The sequence below is a fragment of the Scyliorhinus canicula genome, chromosome 19, assembly GCF_902713615.1.
Source record: "Scyliorhinus canicula chromosome 19, sScyCan1.1, whole genome shotgun sequence".
NCBI lineage: Eukaryota > Metazoa > Chordata > Chondrichthyes > Carcharhiniformes > Scyliorhinidae > Scyliorhinus > Scyliorhinus canicula.
Window position 1 is genome coordinate 75,507,782 of NC_052164.1, and position 25,278 is coordinate 75,533,059.

Below are 25,278 nucleotides of genomic sequence, written 5' to 3' on the forward strand. Positions count from 1 at the left end.
GTTTACTGTAGGGCACTGTTTACAGAGACACTGTTTACTGTAGGGCACTGTTTACATGGACACTGTTTACTGTAGGGCACTGTTTACAGAGACACTGTTTACTGTAGGGCACTGTTTACATGGACACTGTTTACTGTAGGACACTGTTTACATCGACTCTGTCTATTGTTCTCTAACCCCCAGCCAGGATTATCCCCACATCAAGTCTGTCCAGAAGATAGAATTTTATATCTTGCAATTAGATTCCCTCTCATTCTGAACTCCAGTGAATACAGGTCTAGTCGACCCAATCTCTCTTTCGACTATTCTGCCATCTCAACAATCAGTCTGCTGAACCCTCGCTGCAATCCCTCCATGGCAAGTCTGTACTTTCTTAGGTAAGGAAACCAAACTGCACAGAGTAATCCAGGTGTGCTCTCACCAACGACCTGTACAGCTGCAGTAAGACATCCTTGTCCACTTTTCAAATATTGTTGCAGTGAAGGCCAACATACTAATTCCCTTCCTAACTGCTTGGTGTACCTGCATGTGTGCTTTCGGTGCTGGTATACAAGACACCCAGGCCTCTTTGTACGTCAACATTTCCCAATCTATTGCCTCTTTTACAAATGCACCATAGAAAACATCCTCTTTGGTTGCATCACAGCCTGGTATGGCAACTGTTCAGTCCAAAACCATAAGAAACAATAGACAGTCGTGAACACAGCCCAGTCCATCATGCAAAACCGTCTCCCATCCATTGACTCTTTCTATACCTCCCGCTGCCTTGGGAAGTGGGCAGCATAATCAAAGATCCCTCCCACCTGGGTTACCAGAAACTGGAAGTGATTTTAATTCTTCTAACTTTTTCTCGGTAATTACTCCTGTAAAACAGTCGGAACCAAATGCGATTTAAATTGCATTTTCAGAAGGACGAATTTCCTGGGTAATTGGCATACAATCCTTAGCTAGAAACCTCCATGGGGTGTGGGCGTTGTGCTGGATTTCCCCATCACATCTTTGAGGTACACTCCAGATATACTGCCCCAAAGTTCAGAAGTTACATGCCATAATTTTAAAATATATATACAAAGTAAAAATACCAGTATTCTGAAGGCAAAAATATTGCGGAAAATGTATTTTAAATAATTGAATGAGGGCAGCATAGTGGCATAGTGGTTGGCATTGCTGCCTCACGTCGCCGAGGAACGAGGTTCGATCGCGGCCCCAGGTCACTTTCCATGTGGAGTATGCACATTTTCCCCATGTCTGCGTGAGTCTCGCCCCACAACCCAAAATCATGTGCAGGTTAGGTGGATTGGCCATGCTAAAATTGCCTAGTGTCCAAAAAGGTTAAGCGAGGGTTACTGGGTAATGGGGATAGGGTAGAGACGTGGCTTGAGTAGGGTGCTCTTTGTAAGGGCCCGTGCAGACTCGATGGGCCAAATGGCCTCCTTCTGCACTGTAAATTCTATGATTCTATATCTTGGTTTCTCCACATATGCTTTCATCCATCCACTCTCTTGCACAAAGTAATTGACTGAGATGTATCAGTGGGCTATCTAATTCTCATAAGTTAATGTTAATGGTCACAGTCTAAGAGAGAATTAAATAAGGGATCTGATCAATTAGTTTCCATCTTAGTCATAGAGTTTTACAGCACAGCAAGAGACCCGTCAGCCCATCGTGTTTGCGTCAGCCTTCAGGCACCTATCTCTTCTAACCCCATTTTTCAGCACTTGATCCATATCCTTAAAATAATCTTAAAAGGTATACATTGTAACACATCCCAAATAATGGTAAACACTTAGAAAACGCTACAGGTAACTTAGCATCTTTCAGTGACTGAGAAGAAATGTACAGAGTACAATGAGACTGAGTAGCCTTGGAGGGAGCTACAGGTGCACAGTGCAGCTTTCTTACCTCATGTCTTGATCCATGGCAAAATCATGAAAATGTAATAAAAACATAAATTTTTAAAAAGTGTATTTTCTGGGAACAATGTTTTAAAGCATTTGCTGGAACCCTTTGGCTGAAAGTAAGTTGTTTCTTAAAAATGCCTTGAACTTTGCTAAGAGCCGTCCTAATAGTCATCGGGCCAGTGAGCAGCTGAAAATAAGACTATTTCCACCTACTTTTCTAAGTACAGGTTTTGACTCAGTTGATGGTACTCTCACTTCAGTCAGAAGCCGGTAGGTTTGAGTGCCACATCTGGAATTGAACACATTAGATTAACCAGATGTGATGTTTGTCCCTCTTTATGGGGCAATCGACTGAGATGGCCACGTGACCCGAGTTACCAATTAGGGACCAGGGTGGGGGAATCATCCTAGCAAGCACAGGTTTCTGCATCAGTTTGATGCTAGAAACTGACTTGCAGCCACAAGGCTGCGAGTCTCTGCATTGCAGTTATATGTAAATAAGCGTTGCAGTTGTTATTTACTGAAATGGTGAGCACGAAATATTACACCAATCCTTCCTTGAAGCCCTTGAGGGAGTGTTACATTGGCTGAAATGACCTTTCAGATTTAGTGGCAACCAGGGATCAAGGAAGCGTAAGTGGAAACAGCTAATGGCAGCTTCCTTTCATTAACAATTTGGCCTCTTTAACATTAAAGTCGCGCTGACTAAATCTGACATACATCTTGTACCCAAGCTGTCAATCACTGTTGAACTCATTGCCGCAACATGCTGACTTCTTCAAGCGCACTTGCATTCCTCTTTGGGAGTGGGTGTGTTTCGGAGATGTTAAGCTGAAGTCTTACCTGCCAGTTTGAAGGTAGGAGTGACAGAGTGAGGAGTTGTGCCAGCCAACATTCCACCCTCCAGCAGCACCACCAAAAAAAAACCTGGATTATTTATTCAGTAATTCTGTGTGACAACATTGGCTACCAATTTGCTGATTTAAGAATAGTAATTGCATTTCTCAGGTGATTCAATGGTTATACTTCATTGGTTAAAACAATGTCGATGGCATGGCATTATATAGACGCACATTCTTTCGTAATCGGGTTATGGTGGATTCCATAATTTCATTGAACAAAAGGCTGCAAGAAAGTAACACATCCAAAAAAATGCCTCTTTGAAACAAATGTTTAACTATGCAATGATTTTGGAAAACATTTTTTTAAACTCACATCTTCTAGTGCAGCTGATGAAGGGATGATGTTGATTGTTCATCCAAAATGTCTCTCCTAATTCGCTGAATATGCCATTCTATATCTTGCAGAAGCATTACATCAGCTATACTCCAGATTCCCATCGCTTATTGGAGGAATTGCAATTATCCACATTTGAAATTCATGTGATTCACAAGTTCCCACTCGAGTGTACTCTTGAAAAATTACATATACTTAAGGGCTGTCTGAGGCTGGCTAAGTTGAATGCTCTCTGGTGGACTGGCATTTAGAGGTCCAACACTCTTAGGAGTGCAGTTTAATGGCATTTTAACAACAGCATTTAAAATAGGATGGAAAGCATTTTGGTTTATTCCCAGAATTCTATAGTCAGCACTGTTATACTTTACTTACTATTTTTTGGATATTAAATATATACACTGCACACAATGGAGACAGAGGATTTGATATTTAACGCAAATAAAGGCTTATTCTTGGTAATGCACAATGCATTATTATCAGGGCAATTAATCTCCCGTTCAATCATTAAAACACAATGTGTAAGGTGTTAAAATAAATTAATGCGATAATTATTAGAAATGTGTGCCATACATAAGGCGGCAAACCAATCTCCCAATCTCCATCAGAGGATACAAAGGTGGATGGCAGCTATCCTATTGTAAGTGTGGCATTTGCAGGAAGTGTGGGCTGCATAAATTTATTTCAATATATCATGTGGCTATACTATTTTTTCAGATTCATGCCTCACAGTGTGTAACATGTAAATGTCTTTGCTACACTTGAAAGCAAAACTGAAAAGACCACACATTTCCATCCGATGGTGAATCTTGCCCTGCAATAGAATATTGAATCTGAAGATGTGACATTTCTAACTGCAATGAACCTCTAATTATTTCACTAATTGCACATTGACAAAGCTTCATCAATTATTACACCAAGGTCCTTGATTTGAGCGTGCCTACAGGAGATATATATATATATATATATGAATCATGTTGCCCTGCCAATTTATAGAGAATACAAAATTACTGACAGCACTCGGTTCACTCCCTCATCACAGATGGATCATCCAAGGTCTTTACACCTTTCCGTTATCACTAAACCTGTTGTCGAGCGCCTTGATGCTTTTCTTCAGATGATAAAGATGGTGACGATCAATGAATTTAACATTGATCCCTGTGGGACACCATGAGTAGCTAATCACAGAGAGCCAGAGCCATTAATAATGACCTTCTGTCTGCAAGAATGGAACTGTTACCTTATTCAACCAAGAATTTTCCCATGAGTCACATTATTCATGTCTTTTTTCACAATTATGGGTATGATTTCATTTCCCCTGGAACGTTAAAGGGGACATAATAAATGTTTCAAAAATTATGAGGGGATAAATAGCATGAAATTTGGTGAATTCACCAAGGCGACATAGAACCAGGTTTCTCTCATAAGAAGGATGAAAGGGCAAGTTGAAAGATGCATTTTTCCACACAACAGGGATGATTTTCTGCCTGTATTAGGCATCAGCAAGAATGGCATCCCAGCTGGAAAATCTTGCGTGAATCAGAAAACACAAATTTCACTGGTGAGATCGCGTTTTCTGATTTTCCACATCCCTCGTGTGACGTAATGAGGTTCACGCCAAGAAAGGACGGGAACCTCATTTAAATACATTTTAATACAATTACCGAGTCCCCTGCCACATGATTGCCCCCTCGCTGAATATTTACAGAAAATAGAACATACAGTGCAGAAGGAGGCCATTCGGCCCATCGAGTCTGCACCAACCCACTTAAGCCCTCACTTCCACCTTATCCCTGTAACCCAATAAACCCTCCTAACCTTTATGGTCAGTAGGGGCAATTTATCATGGCCAATCCACCTAACCTGCACGTCTTTGGACTGTGGGAGGAAACCGGAGCACCTGGAGGAAACCCACGCAGACACGGGGAGAATGTGCAGACTCCGCGCAGACAGTGACCCAGCGGGGAATCGAACCTGGGACCATGGCACTGTGAAGCTACAGTGCTATCCACTTGTGCTACCGTGCTGAAGGTTTGGAAAAATCCAAATCAGTCGAGGGGAACCCCCACTGGAGACCAGAGAGATATACTCTGGCACTTCTCCCTGGTACATTTTTGCATTGCCAATCTGTGCCAGGCATGCACCCTCTGGGGAGCACCATTAATGGAGGGGTTTGCATTATGTTTGTTGAGGTAGAGGAGTCCCTGATGCTGATTGGCTTGTGGTGGGAAGGGTGTGAGAGCCTCAATGCTGATGGTAGGGGAGAGGGAGCCCCAATGCTGATGGTTGTGGGGTTGGTGGGCAGGGTGTAGGAGTTATCGTTTATGATGCCGGTGGGGGTAATTTCTCCCTTGAACGTGAGGTGGAAAGCTGGTGGGGGCGGTTATTTTCTGTGCTGATCGGGACACCCTTTTTAAAGGCGCCCTAATCTCTGTGGAGCCAGTCTCGCCGGCTCTATCAGGCCCCTCTCTGCCACAATGACATGTAAACCACACGCTCTGAATTTTCTTTTCCCGAGACACTCAAAAGTTACAAGTCGAATTTCAGTCAGAGCCTGGTGCCTCTAAAGAAATATGGGAAAATTCTGCCCAAAATGCTTAGAGAGTGTGGCTTTGGGACCATTTCAGTAAAAAAAAGGATGTCCATGCCAGGAGCTCAATGGCAATTCAGGGATAACTTTATGCTATACTTTAATTTGGAAAATGGCGTGATAGTGAAACCAAAATACTGGAACTGGTGCAAGCCATCAGAGACGCCAAGAGACAATACCAGACTAAGCTAGATATATAGACTAACAACACGGACTTTGGTCAGTTGTGGCAAGGCTCAAAGAATATAACGGGCTGCAAAGCAAAGCCAAGAGGAATCTCTGGCAACAGAGCACCCCTCCACGATGAGCTCAATGCATTCTGTGCCCGTTTCAAGTAAGAAACCAACAAACTGTTGACAACTGCCCCAACAGCCGAGGAAACATTCATACCTACCGTCACAACCTCCCAAGTCAGTTTGAAGCCTCCAATAGCAATGGATCCTGATGGAGTCCCTGGTCAAGCACTCAGATCCTGCATGGACCAATTGGCCAGTATGTTCACGGACATCTTTAACCTCACCCTGCTCCGTTCCGAGGTTCACATCTGCTTCAATAAGAATACCATTATACGGTGCCAAAGAAGAACCAGGCAATGTCAACGACTACTGTCCCGTGGCCTTGATATCGATCATTATGCAGTATCGAGAGGTTGGTCATGAGGCACACCTCCATACTCCCAGAATGCCTTGATCCACTGCAATTCGCATACCGCCACAACCGGTTACAGCAGACACTATCTCCCTGGCCTTACGCTGATCCCTGGAGCATTTCAGCAACAAGGATTCCTACATCAGACTCCTATTCATTGGCTGCAGCTCCGCCTTCAACACCATAATCCCAGCCAACCTCATATCAAAGCTCCAAAACCTGGGACTTGGCTCCTCCCTCTGCAACTGGGTCCTGACCCAGAGATCACATTCAGTCAGGATAAACAATTCCATCTCCTCCATGATAGTCCTCAATATCGGGGCCCTGCAAGGCTGTGTACTTATGCCCCTACTATACTCCCTGTACACACACAACTGCGTGGAAAAATTCAGCTCCAACTATATCTACAAGTTTGCTGATGACACAACCCTAGTGGTTCGGTTCTCAAACAACGATGAGTCAGAGTACAGGAGGGAGATAGAGAACCTAGTGGCATGGTGCAATGACAATAATCTCTCTCTGAATGTCAGCAAAACTAAGGAGCTGGGCATCAACTTCAAGAAGCAAAGTACCGCACACACGCCTCTCTGCCTGCATAATGGTGCCGAGGTGGAGATGGTTGACAGCTTCAAATTCCTAGGTGTACACATCACAAAAATCTGCTCTGGTCCACCAACGTCGATGCTACGATCAACAAAGCACAGTAGTGTCTATATTTTCTCAGGAAACTAAGAAAATTTGACATGCCCACATTGACAATTTTTACAAATGCACCATAGAAAACATCCTATCTGGCTGCATCACAGCCTGATATGGCAATTTCTCAGTCCAAGACAGTAAAGAAACTACAGACAGTCGTTAACACAGCCCAGTCCTTCACGTGAAACCGCCTCCTATCCATTGACTCTGCTACACCTCCCGCTGCCTTGGGAAAGTGGGCAACATAATCAAGGACTCCTCCCACCAGGTTATTCTCTCTTCCAATCTCGTCCATCGGGCAGAAGATACAAAAGCCTGAGAACACACACCGCCAAATTCAAAAAGAAGCTTTTTCCCTGCTGTTAACAGACTCCTGAATGACCCTCTTATGGACTGAACAGAACTCTTCAACGCATCTTTTCTACTGTTGTAGCAGTACACTTTGTGTGCTTCATCGATGTCTATGTCTATGTATTTACATTGTGATTTATCGTTTGCCCTATGTTTGTCATGTATGGAGTGATCTGCCTGGACCCTACCGAACAATACTTTTCACTGTACCTCGGTATGTGAGACAATAAATCTAAATCTAAAGTTCCGATTTATTGTTAAGTTGACAGTCATGAGAAGGTGAAGGCAGCAGGAGCTTCCATCTGAAACTGGCAAGGTGCTCTTCATAAATGCAAATGGATGTCAATTAATGCCATTTTGATGCTGCTGCCATTTTAATCTCTGCCGGAAAACTCACTACAATTCCGGAGGACATTTTTATTCCATCACCTTGTTTCTTCACCTTTAAAGTGCCCTCATTTGCTGCGGAGCAATTAATTCGCGTCTGCCAGTGCCTTTCCTTCTTCATGCGGGTCCTTCTGGGAATCCCACCCTGGAGGAAGAGCAGGAGAAAGGAGAAAATGGTACTGTAGCCAGAGGGAATGCAAACAGAAGAATGCATGCTCAGTGGAATATTTTGCCTCCCGACAGAGTTTGCAGACAGCACACCTGCAGTTCGCAAAGGAGTGGGTTATAAGAAGGCTTCAATTCTCTAAAGAGATGGTGGCGTGGTTGGATGGATTGTAACCTGTTATAGTCAAGGATACTCAAATTCTCTTTGACTAAGTCTCCTTCCAGGCTGCCATCAGCAGCCATTCTACAGACCCAGTTTGCCATTAGTCGGCAATTGTTTTTTTTCTAGTGAACAGGCTATCCTTCCTCACTTTACTTTTGACCATCCAAAAGCATGAAGTTAGAGTTCAGAGCTTGACACAGACATTGCGATTCTCCTAACCCCCACTCCCTTTCTAGGATTTCTTTAGCTGCACTCATGTTCCCCAGTTAGCTCCTGAAAACCCTGACAAATCGCAAGGGCCTCCAATCTATTCATGTGCAAACTGGTATGTAATGACCAACATTATGTCAATCATTACCCAATTTCCTCAATCTGCCGCTGATACTTTTATGTTATGTCCGTGCTCCATCCTCCACTCTTGGTCACACCAAAATATGTGAGAGACCAGGTCCGCTCCAAAATCCCGGCCAAGTGTTGATGCCAGCGTAAACACCGGGGTGGGGTACGCTGGCGTCAACGGGCCTCCTGGCCCAGCAATTCACCGCTGTTCAGGAGGCTAGCATGGCATCGGAGAGCTGCGCGCTGCTCCAGCGCAGAAAGGCGGCACTGCATGGATGGCGCAGGTCCACGCTTGCACTCGCCAGCAATCTCTGCGCCGGCGCATGCGCGTGGTTTCCGTCTCCGTGCCGGACAGGAGCAACATCTTGGGGACTTTACAGTGGGCTGGGCGGAAGGAGGTAGGCCGTCTCCAGATCGAGGCCGCCCGCTGATCGGATGGCCCCGATCGCGGGCCTGGACCCCATGGATGCCCCACCCCTCAGAGTCAGATCCTCCCGCCCCCCACCAGGATGTCCACAGCGGCCGCGGGTCCGAGTTTCCGGAGGGTGGTACCAGGTTAGAACCATGCCAGCCGGACTCGGCGGGAGTTCAGCCGTTCACCTTGGAGAATCGCGCAGGGGTCTATTTCAGTGGCCTCCGACCGGCGCCGCACGACAGCGCAGGCGTGATTGCCGTGGCCCAGCTTAGGAGCGGTGTGGTGGGAATTTCCCGTGCCCCCCCCGCGATTCTTCAACCCGCCGTGGACTCAGAGAATCCCGCCCATAATATCTGTTGCAACCAAGGCGCAGCTGTGGGACTAGACTATTGTCAAATCTTTGAATCAATTGGATGAATAACTCAGCAAAACATTGGACAAATTTTCCACTGAGGTGTCCTGCAGTACAGTCCAGAAAGAATATTATTCATAATTGTATGTTATTCCATTTTAAATAAGTTTGCTCTGCGATGGGGAGAGAATACAGTATCACTATTAGAGGAAAGGTTTCAGCATGATAAGGGAGAAGACATTGAAGAAATCGAGGAAGCAGTTGACTCGAGCCAGAATTCTTTATCATTGGGGAGTATTTCAGCTGAACGATCCCTGTCTCACTGCATTAATCATCAGCATTTCCCCGAGTTTTTTCTTTGTTTCATTTAGAACATCCCCCAGCCAATTTTAGCCAAGCTGATCTTGATGTCTTGAAATTGTCCTTTTCCTAGCTGTAGATCTGAATATTGATTTGGCATATCCCAGGTCAGTAGGTCAGATAGCATCTGTGGAGAGAGAGAGAGAGAAACCCGAGGTAAAGTTTCAGATCGATGATTTCTTCAGAGCTGGAAGAAGTTAGAGATTTAACAATTTATAAGCAAGTACAGAACCAGAGTAAAAGGAGCAAAGGAGCTGGGCATAGGGTGGGGCATGGAAAGAGCAAGCAGAAAGGTTGATGATAGGGTGGAGTGCAGGAGCAATTAAATGATAGAAGGAATGATGGGGCAAAATGAAGGAGGCCGCAACACTTCTACAAGATAAAAAAAGATAAGTTCAAACGAGGTGTGGATTGTAACAGCAAAATCATTGCTAGCGCCTGCCTTCTGAGAAAATGGGAGTGTTGGCTAAGCTCCAGAATTGCTGAAATCAATGTTGAGACCTCAGGGATGTTGAATACCTCATTGATGGATTGAGTTCTATTTCTCAAGCTTCCATTGAGCTCCATTTAAAAAGTGTCCGTCATAATGATAGCTTATTGTGTGCCTGGAACTGAGCATTAGATACCATGTGATATTCGGATAAAATATTCTGTGATCTGTACCACATATGGATCACCTGACCTGGGGGTGGGGTTGAAGATCAGATTGCGCCTGTCAGGGAGTTAACCAACATGACAGATTAAATGATGTTATTCTTGGAGTTAAATATGTGACTTGGAGTGTTGTTCTTTCAGCCTGAGATTAAAAATCGAGATATTTAGGATTGTGGCATGGCGTCTGCTGTAGCTGATAGCTCTGGGGAATTGGGCTCTTTGATTGGACAGGGGCTAACAGTACTGTCAATGTGAAATGGAAAGCTTGGCTAGAGAGCATCTGCTGACAGTCGTGTTGTCTTATGCTTCTTCGTGTAGCATAAGCTGCTTCCTTGATGTATGCTTTGACAAAGGAAGGTCCAGACTTTGTAACGAGTTCAATATGTTTATTGAACTATTAACACAGTTCTTAAATGAGTTCGACTCTCCTGCTAGTCTAACTGTAGTAACTCAGTCTAAATCAGTCTGCTCTAAGCCACATGGTGGGTGTGATGCTTCTGATCAACCCTGATGTACTCTCTAGATGTCTGTCTGTGGAAAGAGACAGAGCATGTGTGCCCTGTCCTTTTATATGGGTTGTGTAATGCCCCCTTGTGGTAATGCCACCTCTGGGTGTCTTGACTGCTCACTGGTTGTGTCCTATTCTAAGTGTTCATTAGCTGCATGTCTGCATGTCATGACATCTCCGGTGCTCCCTCTAGTGTTTATTTAGTTGTAGTGTATTGACATTAACCCCTTGTGTATATACGGTGATGCATATCAGGACAAGTCGCAGTCTGTTTTTGTGACAGGTAGTGTGAGGCAGTGCAGGAAACACAGCGCCAGGGCATACTGGGAGGGAGACTTTCATAAGGTTGCTTGACATGGGAGGAAAGGCAGACAATGAAAGCTTTGAAGGACCACTATTCTGTGATGCTAAATACCACATTCCAAAGGTATTTTCTTCTCCATCTGATGACACAAAAAAGGGGGAAACAGTAGCCCAACTTGCAGCCCGTTTGAAGCTGGCGTCAGATGGATACAATTATGTTGTGGCCAGATAATGGATCAAAAGATCCAACGTTGCAAGTCGGATAGGTTGAGGTGTAAGCTGCTGGAAGTAGGAGGTGATTTTTAATGACACCTTTGAAAATAGCAGCTTCATTGGGAGCAGTGGATGGACTATTTCACAGTGCGGAACTTGGACCCAACTCTGTCAGTGGCACGGCAAAAAGCTGATGTTAATCCAATGGCACAATGGAATCAGGTCCATGTGTACAGAAACTGCAAAAATCTGAGAGATGGTTTCAGATGTTGCAACTTGGGGTACGATCGAAAAGGTGCCTGCTGCCCTGCCAAGGGAAATATATGCAGAAAAGATGAGGTCAAAGATCTAGTTTACCAAGGAGTACAGGAGCGAGGCTGAACAGAGAGGGATGCCGGGCAAAGATGAAAGGAGCACAACTGTGAGATGGGTTAAAGGAGATGCAGAGTGAGGACATGAATCGCAATCATGGATATGGGAAAATTCCAGTGATAGTAGGATTTGTCATGCGAGTGTCCCTTTAAGAAATGTTTGTATTATCACATGGCTTCAGTGATGTCATTGCATGGGTGGAGCTGGGCTGTGGTTCTGGCTTTTATTTTTGTTTTGAGCTGGAAGCTGGCTGTGGCTCTGAGTTTTACTTGCGGTTTACACTGTTGGAAGCTGGATTCAGAAAATGAAAGCTTCTCCTCTCTCTCTCTCTCTCTGCGTGTTCCAAGCAGTACATTGTCATTGCCAAGAAAGGAAATAGTGTGGCTGTGCAGCCATCAGATGGAGTACCGTATGACAGAAATTCTTCATGCGTCAAAAATTATTATAGTGACAAAGACAGAGCAGCAGATGAACCTGATGTAGAGGACATCCAGAAACCTAGGAGTCCAAGTCAATGATGCTAATGGCAGGCAGACAGCTTGCTATCCACAGGGAAAACACCAGTTCCAGAGAGGATGACAACAATTCCTAACCCTGAGGCAATGACTAGAGTTCCTGAGACAGCAGGCAGACCACGGCGTGAGAGGAGACAACTCAAATGATATGAAGATTTTGTGAGATTTAACGACAGGACATGGAAGTGGAAATCAATTTGGGGCAGCCATTTGTGATGTGAAACAATGCAATTTTAAGTTGAGAAAACAGCAAATCTTGAGACAAAGCACTTGACTAGATGTGAAGTTTTATATGGTGTGATTTTGTTCAAAATAAAAAGGGTGTATGTCGAACGTTACCATTGTGATTTTGAAGTTGCTGTGTGTGTTGTTTGCAAGTACACGAGAAAGCATCAAATTACTTACTGATGATTATCACGGGATGTGAATGTGAAATAGTGAAAGGCAAACAATAGTTGTCCAGAAAGTGAAATGCTGAAAAATAAGACAAAAAATATATTGGACAGTGGGGCACTTAACTAACCTGATATTCATAATCAAAGATACTCACTTCCTCAGCAAATATGGGAAATAATGATTTGTTAAGTTTGTTTGCAAAATTAATTGCAGTATGCTTTGGAAATGCTGGAGTCTATGCTGCCGCAACCAAGCACGGCGGCATGATGGTGCAATGGTTAGCACTGTTGTCTCACAGCTATATGGCCCCTAGTTCGATCTCCACCTTGGATGCCTGACTGTGTGGAGAATGCACTCTCTCCCAGTGTCTGTGTTTTCTGTGTGGGTTTCCTGTGGGTGCTCCAGCTTCCTTCCGCAGTCCAAATAATAATAAGAATCTTTATTAGTGTCACAAGTAACACTGCAATGAAGTTACTGTGAAAATCCCCCAGTCACCACACTACTGCGCCTGTTCAGGTACACTGAGGGGGAATTCAGAATGTCCAGTTCACCTAACAAGCATGTCTTTCGGGACTCATGGAGGCAACCCGGAGGAAACCCACGCAGATACGGGGAGAATGTACAGGCTCTGCACAGACAGTGACCCAAGCTGGGAATTGAACCTGGGCCTCTGGCGCAGTGAAGCAACAGTGCTACCGTGCCGCTCATCCAAGTTAGCTGAATTGGACATGCAAAATTGCCCCTTAGGGTGAGGTTCCAGGATGGGGGATAGAGCCTACATAGGGTAGTCTTTCAAAGGGTTGACCCAGACTCGATAGGCCGAATGGCCTCTTTCCATACTATCGGGATTCTATGATTCTATGACGCAGAAAAAACCTGAATATGTTTTGGATGAATGTGGGTCCTGTCATGCTGATAGCTGATTGTGTGAATGGACTTGAGTATTAGATAATTTACAGTAATCAGATAAGATATTGTAAGGTACACTCCTCTATATATTGGTCATCTGATCATGAGGAATTGCAGATCAGATCGTGAAAATGTACTTGCAGTTAACTCTATGACTTTTGAGTGTTATTCTCTAAGCCTGAGATGTGACACTGTTGACGTTCGCTTTGTCCTTTCCTTCATCGCCATCACACCCCGCCTCCCATTTCCACTTACATTCGCCAGCACTGATTAGTGACCACTTTTGCTTAAAAAATAATTTTAAAATGGTTTGCACCTCCTTTAACGCAATTTCTGTCTGTACATGCTATCCTTTTCTCATTCTGCCAGTCCTATTTGTTTCAACATGGTCCGATATAACATAGAACATACAGTGCATAAGGAGGCCACCCAGCCCATCGAGTCCGCACTGACCCACTTAAGCCCTCACTTCCACCCTACCCCCATAACCCAATAACCAATCCTAACCCTTTTGGATACGAAGGGTAATTTATCACGGCCAATCCACCTAACCTGCACGTCTTTGGACCGTGGGAGGAAACCAGAGCACCCGGAGGAAACCCACGCAGACACGGGGAGAAAGTGCAGACTCCGCGCAGACAGTGACCCAGCGGGGAATCGAACCTGGGACCCTAGCCCTGGATAACAAATCAATAGCATTATTTTTATCCATTCACACTGCACACCAATTATTAACAGATTATTTGAAGAGCGAGTCTACCTCTTGTGTACTGAGCAATGCTGACGCTTTTACAAAGAATCTTACACTAGCTGATTCTACAACCTTGACATTATAATAACTAGTCAGTGATAGCTTTAAATAACAGGTCGTAATTTATTTACTGAAGTATTTAAAGTTGTTTTCACTGTATTTTCAGCAGGATGAATTAAATGTTTGTGCATCTGCCATGGTGACATGCCTTCTCCTCAGGAACACCGACTTCCTTCTGTGAAACCATATGTGCAATCAGAAATTAACCAGAGACATGTGGGCAGGGAACCGAAGAGAGCGTCTATGCCACATTACAGCAGTTGGGTTATATTAAAAATCCACGTCAGTGGTGCTGCACTTCATTGTTTCAATGCACAATTCATGCTCATCTTCGGTAACATTTTGAATGATGATTGTTATTGTCTTGTGTGTTGGTTTTTCGGTTGACAATATGTGTCAGAAGCATAGGAAACTAACCAAAATACAAGCGATTGTTTAAGCGCTCCACTAGGAGAGAGTTGAATTTCCATTTTGAAAGAATGTAGCCATCTGTAGTTTTGTTTGAACAAGCTATTTTTAACTCTTGAACTGCCTAACTTGGATTCATCAGTTGCCTATACTTGCTGCAATTGTCATTCGGCAATAATGAATAACCTCTCATTGAAGATAAATTCTGTCGTTTCTGGTTTGAGCCACATAATAATAATAATCTTTATTAGAGTCGCAAAGAGGCTTACATTAACACTGCAACGAAGTGAAAATGCCCTGGTCACTACACTCCGGCGCCTGATGGGGTACGCTGAGGGAGAATTCAGAATGTCCAATTCACCTAGCAAACACATCTTTTGGGACTTGTGGGAGGAAACTGGACATATCATTGAGGTTATTATGGCCGAGAGTGGGGACACAGCACATGGAATATTTTGAGTGTTTTCTGTGTTCTGTGCAGGACTGTGGCATAAATTGTCTTAGCGTGTGTCTCTGCTGACAATTTGAGTACAGTCAAAGGAAAAAGTCTCTTTTGTGGCATAAATCTATTTCAGATGGTGCCATGGTACATTGCTGGGCTTGGGAAGTTATTTACTTAGAGCCTCACAGTACACTCTTGCAATCCATTGGCACAGTCGCATCACACTAAGTCATGAGCACACCTCATTCAGACTTCGGACTTCATGCAACAATCGTTAAAAGAGTGCATGTGGCAGATTACAAGATTCTGGTCAGCTATGCTTTTTTTTCAGCCAACTGGAATCGGTACAAGGAAAGCTCCACAGACAGAAAAGTTCTAAAAATGGCAAACTAAATCAGAGTTACCACCTTTAATACAGTTATACTGTTCTTGATGTTTCTGTTCCTTCATGTTAAAAGTTTTCCTGTTCAGTCAAGGAAGTTTTCAATTTTTAAAAAATGTCTCAGGTGTAGGATTTCATGAGTTGATCTAATTTATGTGAAGCAGGGATGTTCAGATCAGCAAACCACAAATCCTATTTTGAAGACTCGGTCACACCAATCTCTTGATAATCAACTGTAAGCAAATCAGATTTTCAATGTTAGCCATTGAGCTTTGTCACCTTTCGGCAGTGGGGCAGCATTTCAACTTGTTGCTCGTTGCTGCAGAGGATTTCACTGCCAACTAATAAGCCGTACACTTTTACCTCCATTTCCATTGCACCCGTCCAATATCACCATCATGCTGCAGTTCAAAAAGTATAAAGGATATTCTTCTCTTACATTTAACTTGAGGCCCATTCGTTTCCTCCGGGTGCTCCGGTTTCCTTCCACAAGTTCCGAAAGACGTGCTTGTTAGGTGAACTGGACACTCTGAATAATCCCTCAGTGTACCCGAACAGGCAACATAGGGGGCGATTCTCCAAAATGGAGACTAAGTGTTCGCGCCATTGTGAACACCGTGGCATTTCACAATGGTGTAAAATGGGCGCAGGGACGACAGATTCTGTCCCCACAGGGGGGCCAGCACGGCGCTGGAGCGGTTCACACCGCTCCAGCCTCCCTTCCCGGTGCCAAATTGGCGCTGAGCCAACTCACGCATGCACAGTTGGGCCGCGCCAACCCGTGCATGCGCGCCGGCTCCTACGCAATATGGCGTGGGGGTTCAGGGGCCGGCCGCACAACAAAGTAGGCCTGGGGGGGGAGAGGCCGGCCCGCTGATCGGTAGGCCCCGTTCGCGGGCCAGACCACATCGGAGGACCCCCTGTTGAAGGAGCACTTTTCCCCGCCCCACAGGCCGCCCACCGACCCTTCGCACAGAGTTCCCGCCGGCAGCGACCAGGGGTGAACGGCGCTGGCGGGCCTCTGCTTTTTTCTATGCTACCGCTTGGCCCATTCAGGCCAGAGAATCGGCAGCCCAGCCGATTCTAGCGGCCGGCGCCACGTCAAACGCACTGGCGCCGATTCTCCACGCCTTGGAGAATCGCGTGCGGCATCAGGGCGTCGTGGCACGGTTGCGGCGATTCTCCGGCCCAGTGCGGGGCTCGGAGAATCGCGCCTATTGTGTGGTGACGAGGAGATATTCACAGTAACTTCATTTCAGTGTTAATGTAAGCCTTCTCGTGATACTAATAAAGATTAATGCCTCTTACTATCCTGTATCTTAGTAAGAGATCGCCTTTATCCCATAATATGTTTGCGTGTGAAATTTGCTGCAGATATAAAATTGGCAATTCTAACATGCATCGATGATTTGCAGAAGAGGTAAAATTATTTGAGGACTTGGCTGGGGTGCGTGGCATCTGTTCAACAGGCTAAAAGCCAACATTCGGTGGCATGCCATCTTTCATCATCAACCCTGAAAAGGGTACTGCAGAAATATCTTAATTTTGGATTGCTTATCATTTTCTTCTGAGTCTGTTCCTGTGTCCTGCAGATTCAGCCAATCTGTCACCTTCTGTCAGGAATGATGTGCTGCCATTTTGTATGGAGGATGCCCACTTTACACTCACTTGCCCAGCTGCAAGAGTATTTCTCCAACCATTAAAGAAAGGGACAGTGTCATCACCATGCTTCCTCTGTTCCATGTCTTGCCATTGGATTGCTTTCAACCCATCACATTTGAGGAACATAGTAACATAGGAATTAGGAGCAGAAGTAGGCAATTCAGCCCTGCACCGCCATTCAATCAGATCATGGCTGATCTCTTCCTGGTCTCGAATCCACCTCCCGACCTGTTCCCCATATCCCTTTAATCTGTTTTTTAATCCGAAATATGTCTGTCTCCTTCTTGAACCCATTTAATGACTCAGATTCCACTGCACTATGGGGCAGCGAGTTCCACAAATTTACCACCCTCTGTGAAAAGTAGTTCTTCCTCATTTTAGTTCGAAATCTACCACCTCTCAACCTATATCTGTGACCTCTCTTCCTAGATTGCCCTACAAGGGGGAACATTTGATCTGTGTTTTCTTCATCAATCCTTTTTAGTATCTTATACATCTCGATCAGATCCCCTCTCATACTTCTAAACTCGAGCAAGTATAAACCCAAATAGTTTAATCTCTCCTCATACATCAACGCTTTCATCCCTGGAATCAATCTGGTGAATCTCCTCTGAACTGCCTCCAATGCCACCACATCCTTCCTCAAATAAGGAGACCAAAACTGGACACAATACTCCAGATGTGGTCTCACCAACACCCCATGCAATTGCAACAACACTTCTCTTTTTATACTCCAGTCCTTTTGCAATCAATGCTAACGTTCCATTTTACTTCCCCTGATACTGTTTTGTTTCCCACACCATAAAGCTTTCAAAACAAGTGACAAATTATTGTTTTCAAAGATATGGTAATATCCCTTTAAATGTGTCCACCTCAGTGTGGCTATGTTATCTTTAACATAGATATCACAAGTCTTTTATGATGTATGACAGCCCCGAATGTGATCACTCCATAATTAATTCCCAGGTTAAATGTATTTGGTGCCGGGATTTTGCAGTATTTTCTTTTTAGTTCAATGGTCTGGTGTTATATCATGTGATTGTTTCTTTGCTTAGCAGGAGGTAGCACCACTCAGCTGGGCACTTACTATTCACTCCATCTTGTCTGTCCTTGATATTGATACTGGGTGTCAGAGATAGAAATATGTTCTATTCCCAGTGCTGATATCTTTCTTCTTGATTTGCTGGCAAAGGGGACACTTTCACTCCATCAGTCTTCACTGGTTTCAGAGATGAACGGATATTATTCAATTCTGCCTGTAAGAGACTGGTATTTTTCTGTCCCTTTCCTTAGAATTCTGTCTACCAACCTCAGCCAAAGGGGCAAAACCCACCACCCTGGTTTCTGCAATGTCAGTGTATTTGAATATGAACAAGATGAGCACGAGGGGTTTGTGGTGACTGAACTTGCGACTTTCCTGTTGGTAGGGCTACTTAGGAACCATTTTGTCCTTCTCCTTGATTGTCCAGATTAATTTAATTGTCAAGTGGGAAGACAATGTCATATTGTATTCCCCCTATCACCCCGACACCATCTGGCAAGCACCAGAATGCTGCCTTGCTGACATCCTTGAGTGACTTAAATTCATTGCTTGATGAAAAACAGTCACTGGCTTCACAATTACATAAAATAGCATCTTTGATGATCTACATATTTATTGAAAAACTCTTATCCACATATTACATATTTTTTTCCAGAGTTGGAAGACAATGGAAATGGGGCAAGGAATTTTGGCAGGGAGGATTAAATCTGATGATGAATCAATGGCTCACAGTAGTATTGGTAGAGACCTGAAATCATCTGTTCTCTTCCACAAACGCAGGAGCGACCTAAAGAATGAGAGAAAATAACTTTCAGAAATAAGGAAAAATAAATACAATTTGGAGGATTCCTGTCAAAATTATTTCAGAAAATGCTATTGTTTTCAGTTATAAATAGGTTGAGAAATTGCAAACCGTTAAATCAAATTATTTTGTATGACTTAAATGGGTTGCATTGTGCAGTAAATAGGGAGGGTATTTTGCTCTTTGTAGTATCGTAGATCTTGACACATAAATAATTTCATGTAAGTGTGTTGTGCTGTGATAAAGTACTGAGAAAAGAGGTGTACATTTCTCTGAGATGTATTTCTAGTGGTAGAACGTGAAATGGTTCTTTGCAATGTCCGTTCAGAAACGACAAAATCTGTGCATCAAAGCACCTGCATCTGAAGTCAAGTCATTCCAATAGTTTGGTGAGATATTAATCTGAACACCATTGAAAAGATTATGGGCAGGATTCTCCGTCCCACCAGTCCCTTTTTCCAGCGCAGTGAGCTCCCACTGGCAGCGGGATACTCCGTTCCCGCAGCCAGCCAATGGCGTTTCCCATTGTGGGCATGTCACGCCATTGGGAAACCCACAGGCATTGGTCTGCTGCTGTCGAGACGGAGGCTCCCGCTGACAAAAAATCATACTGTATGTATGAATAATGCACATAGAATAGATTTGGACCATCGAGTCTGCACTGACCCTCCTAAAGAGCACCCTACCTAGGCCCATTCGCCCACCGTATTCCCGTAACCCTGCCTAACCTGCATATCTTGGGAAATGAAGGGGCAATTTAGCATGACCAACCCACCTAACCTGCACATCTTTGGACTGTGGAAAGAAACCAGCGCACCTGGAGGAAACGCACGCAGGCACAGAGAGAATGTGCAATCCGTACCCAAGGCCGGAATTGATGTTCTACATTTTTGCGACAAGTTCCAATGCTAACCACTGTGCCACCATGTCTCCCACCACAAATAGGCCAGACTGGGTAAGGACAACAGATTTCCTTCCCTAAGGGACATCAGGGAACCAAATTGTTTTTTACAACACTCGATGATAGTTTCATGGTCACCATTACTAAAACTAGTTTTATAATTCCATGTTTATCCCACTGCTATGGTTGGATTTGGACCCATGTTCTTGAAGCATTAGCCTGGGCCTCTGGATTACTAGTCCAGTGACATTACCACTATATCATCATTTCTCATGGAGATAGCCATTTATGGTTAATACCATGCCCATGACACTCAGTTTGAATGTGGGCTGTTGTCAGCTGAGAATCAGGCTGGATCCGAGGAGAAGAAGAGCTGAAACACTGCACACGAAAGGCAGAGGATGGGATATCATGGCACCAACACTGGCAGACACCATTGTGGGCACAACGGAAAAATGTGGAGGGCTATTACATGTCTGCAGCCCATGTGGAGGCACAGTGTCAGGGAGAGAAAATCCAGCCGGAGTTTTGAAAGACATTGGGTGGGATTCTCCGGGAATCGGTGGGGCGGGCAGAAACAGCGCAGTGGAGTGGCGGGAACGACTCCGGCGTCGGGCCGCCCCAAAGGTGCGGAATCTTCCGCACCGTCATGGGCTAGGCCATTGGCGCAACACCAGCCGGGGCCAAAGGGACTCCGCCAGCCGGCACGGGTCCGCGCATGTGCGGCAGCATCAGCGGCTGCTGATGTCATCCCCGTGCGTGCACGGGGGGGGGGGGGGGGGGGTTCACCTTCGCGCCGGCCATCGTGGAAGCTTACACGGCTGACGCGGAGGAATGGAGTGCCCCCACGGCACAGGCCCGCCCGTGGATTGGTGGGCCCCGTTCAAGGTCCAGGCCACCGTGGGGGCAACCCCCGGGCCAGATCGCCCCGCGCCCCCCTCCAGGACCCGAGAGCCAGCCCGCACTGCCAGGTCCCGCCGGTAAGGGACCAACTCCAATTTATGCCGGCGGGACCCACATAGAACTGGCAGGACTTCGGCCCATCGCAGGCCGGAGAATCGCCAGGGAGGGACCGCCGACCGGGGCGGCGCGTTTCGCACCCCCGCCAAATCTCTGGCGCCGGAGAATTCGGCGGGATTCACGCCGCCCCCCCCGGCAATTCTCTGACCCGGCGGGGGTTCGGAGAATCCCGCCCAGTGTGACTGAAGTTGATGCTGAGCCAACTTGTAAGATCGGTCTTAGTTGTATCTGCCATTTAACGTGTAATTTATTGATTATAATAAGCAACAATTTGCCTGTCAACACATGTTTAACTTGTGTTGATCCTGAGTTTTAGAGTATAGTGGTTACGTACGGTAGTGGCTGGAATTTCCCGGCCGTTGCGATTCACTTTTGCGACCGGCAGTGTACCCCACCTGACGGTTTCCTGGCAGAGTGGGATGGTTACAATGGGAAATCACATTGACAAGCAGTGGTAAGATGGAATTCCGCCACCAGCAAATGGCGCGCGGCCGGGTAACACGCGGCTGGGGACCAGAGAATCTCGCACAGTACTTAGAGTTTGTTTTAATAAACACTTGTATTGTAAAAATATTTTCTTTCAAACTGTGAAATCATGTAGCTTCATTCCTTCAGTAAATCACTTGAATTTTAGATTTCTTTGTTTTTAAAGTTACTGAACTCGACCGAGATCAGAACTCATCATTGGATTGGCTCTTTCAGTACACCCGTTGAAATCGTGTCGTGCAAGCCTGCGACACTTACATTCAGCTACAAACCCAGAAGCCACATTTCCCATAGGTGTCTCCGCTAAAATTCCCAAGCCAGAAGCTCTGACCATTTCCTCAGGGTCTGGAAACCAACACTGCACCCCCACTTCAAACTCGCTCGAAATGCGCCTCAGGCTTTTCTCTTTAAATGTTTGCAATTTAGCAGCGGGCGAGTAACTCTGCATTTCCTTCTTGGCAGGAGAGCTGTGCCTTGTGACAGCCATTAGAAACAGAGCTAGAATTGACGCGTATGCATTCGCCGGAAAGCAAAGTTATTCAAAATGTGAAGAAAGTAAACACGACTGTAAAGAGTTCCAGACATTCAATTAAGGAAGAATTATTCATAATCTCATCCAAAAGTGGTGCTGGCAGGGTCATAGTTGCTCAGTAAAATCATTTGATTTTTTTTTTTCCCTTTGGGAACCTTTTTTTCTCTTCTGTTTATCTACAGCTCTCTTGCTCGTATTTCACATCAATGTTTTGTTCTCCAACTGGTTTTGATTGGATGATTGGAGAAGATGGTATATTTATATGAACTTTGTGCTGTTTGTAAGAGATACTTATCTTCCCTTGGAGGCTATCTTCTGGAGGTTTTCCTCCCCATTGTACTGTCTGTGTGCAGGCTGTTATAATGCATGAATAAATCTTAGGATTCTGGAAACTGACAAAAGATGACTTGCTGTATGAACATATTGTAAATAATTACACAACCATTGCAGCGAGATTAAGCATTGTCCAAAAGCATTAGAAAGGTGAATTTGCATTTCAGCATTGAATCTCAAGAGGCAGTGAATCTCTTTTAAGGTTGATGGAGAGCCTGTGACCAAGAGGGTAGTTAGTATGTCAGCATGTCCAAAATGTTTGATCATGCTGATAGCGTCGCAATTAATGGCCTAATCAGGCAGCAATTCACCCCATTTCACATTGTAATTGAATAATGTCAGGTGAGGGTCATTGTGGAACAGAAAGAAAACATGTTGAGTGAGGGTTGAGCTAACACAAAAGCATCGGGATCCCCACAGTGCTCAGACAGAGAGAAACTGATTTCTGCTTCCTACAATGATATTTAAAATCTGCACATGACTGAAGGTGCACTTCAAATTATTTGTCTAAGCGTATTAAATCTATTTTCAGCATCATTAAGCGATATTCAGCATGGGTCTACCTTCGCATGGACCTGCAACTTTTTGTGTTTTCCTTTTGTCGAATTTGGGTGGATCAGATGAAGCCGTCTGCATTTTAAAACCAAAAGTAACAGTAAAAATAATGCTAAATATTTGTAACCCGTGACCTTCAGACTCCTAGATCAGCTATTTTTTGGGGAATAAACCAGTAAAATTCATTTTATGGAATGATATGAACTCATAGAAGAAAATAATTCATACAGTGCAGAAGGTGCCATTCAGGCCATCAAATCTGCACTGATCCACTCCACCCTATACCTATAACCCCGTAACCGAAGCGGTACATCCCTGGACACTAAGGGGCAATTTATCATGGTCAATCACCTAATCTGCACATCTTTGGACAGTGGGAGGAAACCGGAGTACCTGGAGGAAACCCACGCAGATACTGAGAGAACATACAAACTCCACACATACAGTCATCTGAGGCTGAAATTGAACATTGGTCCCTGTTCTGTGAGGCAGCAATGTTAATCACAATGCCACCGTGCCGCCTCTAGGCAAAGGAGCAGACATTTATCATCAGAATCTTCTGCAAAGCATTTCCCTCAAATGTCGTGTCCATTTGTTTGTCCATGAATATGTGCTTCATGTCAGTGCTCGTCCTCAGTTGAGGGCTGGTTTAGCTCAGTTGGCTGGACAGCTGGTTTGTTACACGGAGCAACTTTAACAGCGTAGGTTCAATTCCTGTACTGGCTGAGGTTATTCATGAAGGCCCTGCCTTCTCAAACTTGCTTCTGGCCTGAGGTGTGGTGACCTACAGGTTAAATAATCACCAGTCAGCTCTCTCTCAAATGGGCCAGCAGCCCCGAGGACTGTGGTGACACTATTTTACTTTCATTAGTCCTCAGAGAAACTACTGATACTATTATGAGGGGGCTACTGGAGTCCCACAAACACTACTTTGCTCAAAGCTGGTTGACAAATTTCCCTGATGACAATTTTAAATAAAATAGACGATGCAGCAGTTAGTGTTAAGTTTCGTTCGGCTTGGATATTGCCAGCAGAACAAATAGCTTATTTTATTTCCTTTTAATTAGAATGCTTGTAATGGAGTCCTTGTTTTTTGAAAAAAACGTTGGACGAGGCAGCATTGTTCAGATCATTCATTATTCATCCATGTGGAGCATGGCAAAGCTCGAGTTGGAAACAGGCAGGGAGTCGCCGTCCCCAACGTTACCTATTGGGACTGAAGATCCAGGTGCCATATTGAAAATGTACCTGGACAGCTTCTCTGCTTAATCTACCTCCCAGGTCCAGGCTCTGCTTCAACCTTCCACCTTACCCTCCCCCTTCAATGCAGCCTTGTCGCAGCTTGTGATACTGGCAACCAATATGAGTGAATCTGTGTGCAGTCCCCAAGAAGGGAAAAAGCAACACCTCGCGATCTTAACATCGTAGAAGAAGTGAATCTCATCAGGTGCACACCAATTACACACAGTAGTGAAACTGAATGTTCTAATTTCTCACTGGCAGGGAACTTAACTTGACTGGGGAACTTCATTCCAGTGAGGTGACTTTCTAATGAGTCAGTGTTCTAAGGCAGGCACCCGTCTTGTTTCCCACTTCTGGCAGAAAGATTCCACCCCCAGTCTTGTCATTCACTCCAAGGGCAAGACAAGATTTGGCCATGTTGGTGATAGACATAGACTTAGAATTTACAGTGCAGTGGTGATGTTGAAGGTCAGCTGATATTGTTTGTGATGATTAACTCCCGCTGCCTATGTGGCATGAATGTTATACAAGTGGTCAGCAATATAGCTCGCATGCTGTCAGGGCACACAGCTATTGTTATCTTCCTGGGCGTAGTTACTGATTGTGATGTGGAAGGAAACAAATTGTCTGGATAATGTTATCCTTGGTGGCGCCTAGTCGGAGGCGGCGTAATGGTATTGTCACTGGACCAGTTAACCAGAGACCCAGGTGATGCTGTGGGATCCCAAGTTCAAATCCCGCCACTGCAAATGTGAAATCTGAATTCAACAAAAATCTGGAATTAAAAGCAAACGATGGCCATGAAGCCATTGTTGATTGTCGTGAAAATCCATCTGGTTCACTAATGTCCATTAGGGAAGGAAATCTGCTGTCCTTACTTGATCTCGCCTACATGTGACTCCAGACCCACAGCAATGTGGTTGACTCTTACTTTCACCCCTCAAGGGCAATTAGGGATGGGCAATAAATGCTGGCACAGTCTGTGACACCCACATCCCAGGAACAAATAAAAAAAAGGAACCTTTGACATGTTTGCCTGAAGACCCTGGCAAGAAGACTGCTGTGTCTTGTGCTGAGCTCCACGAGTAGTTGAGGCTGGAGATGATCGTGGAGCCCCTGCTTCTTTTAGTTCCTTGGGTGACCACTTCCTTTCTCTTTTTTATAAATTTAGAGTACCCAATTATTTT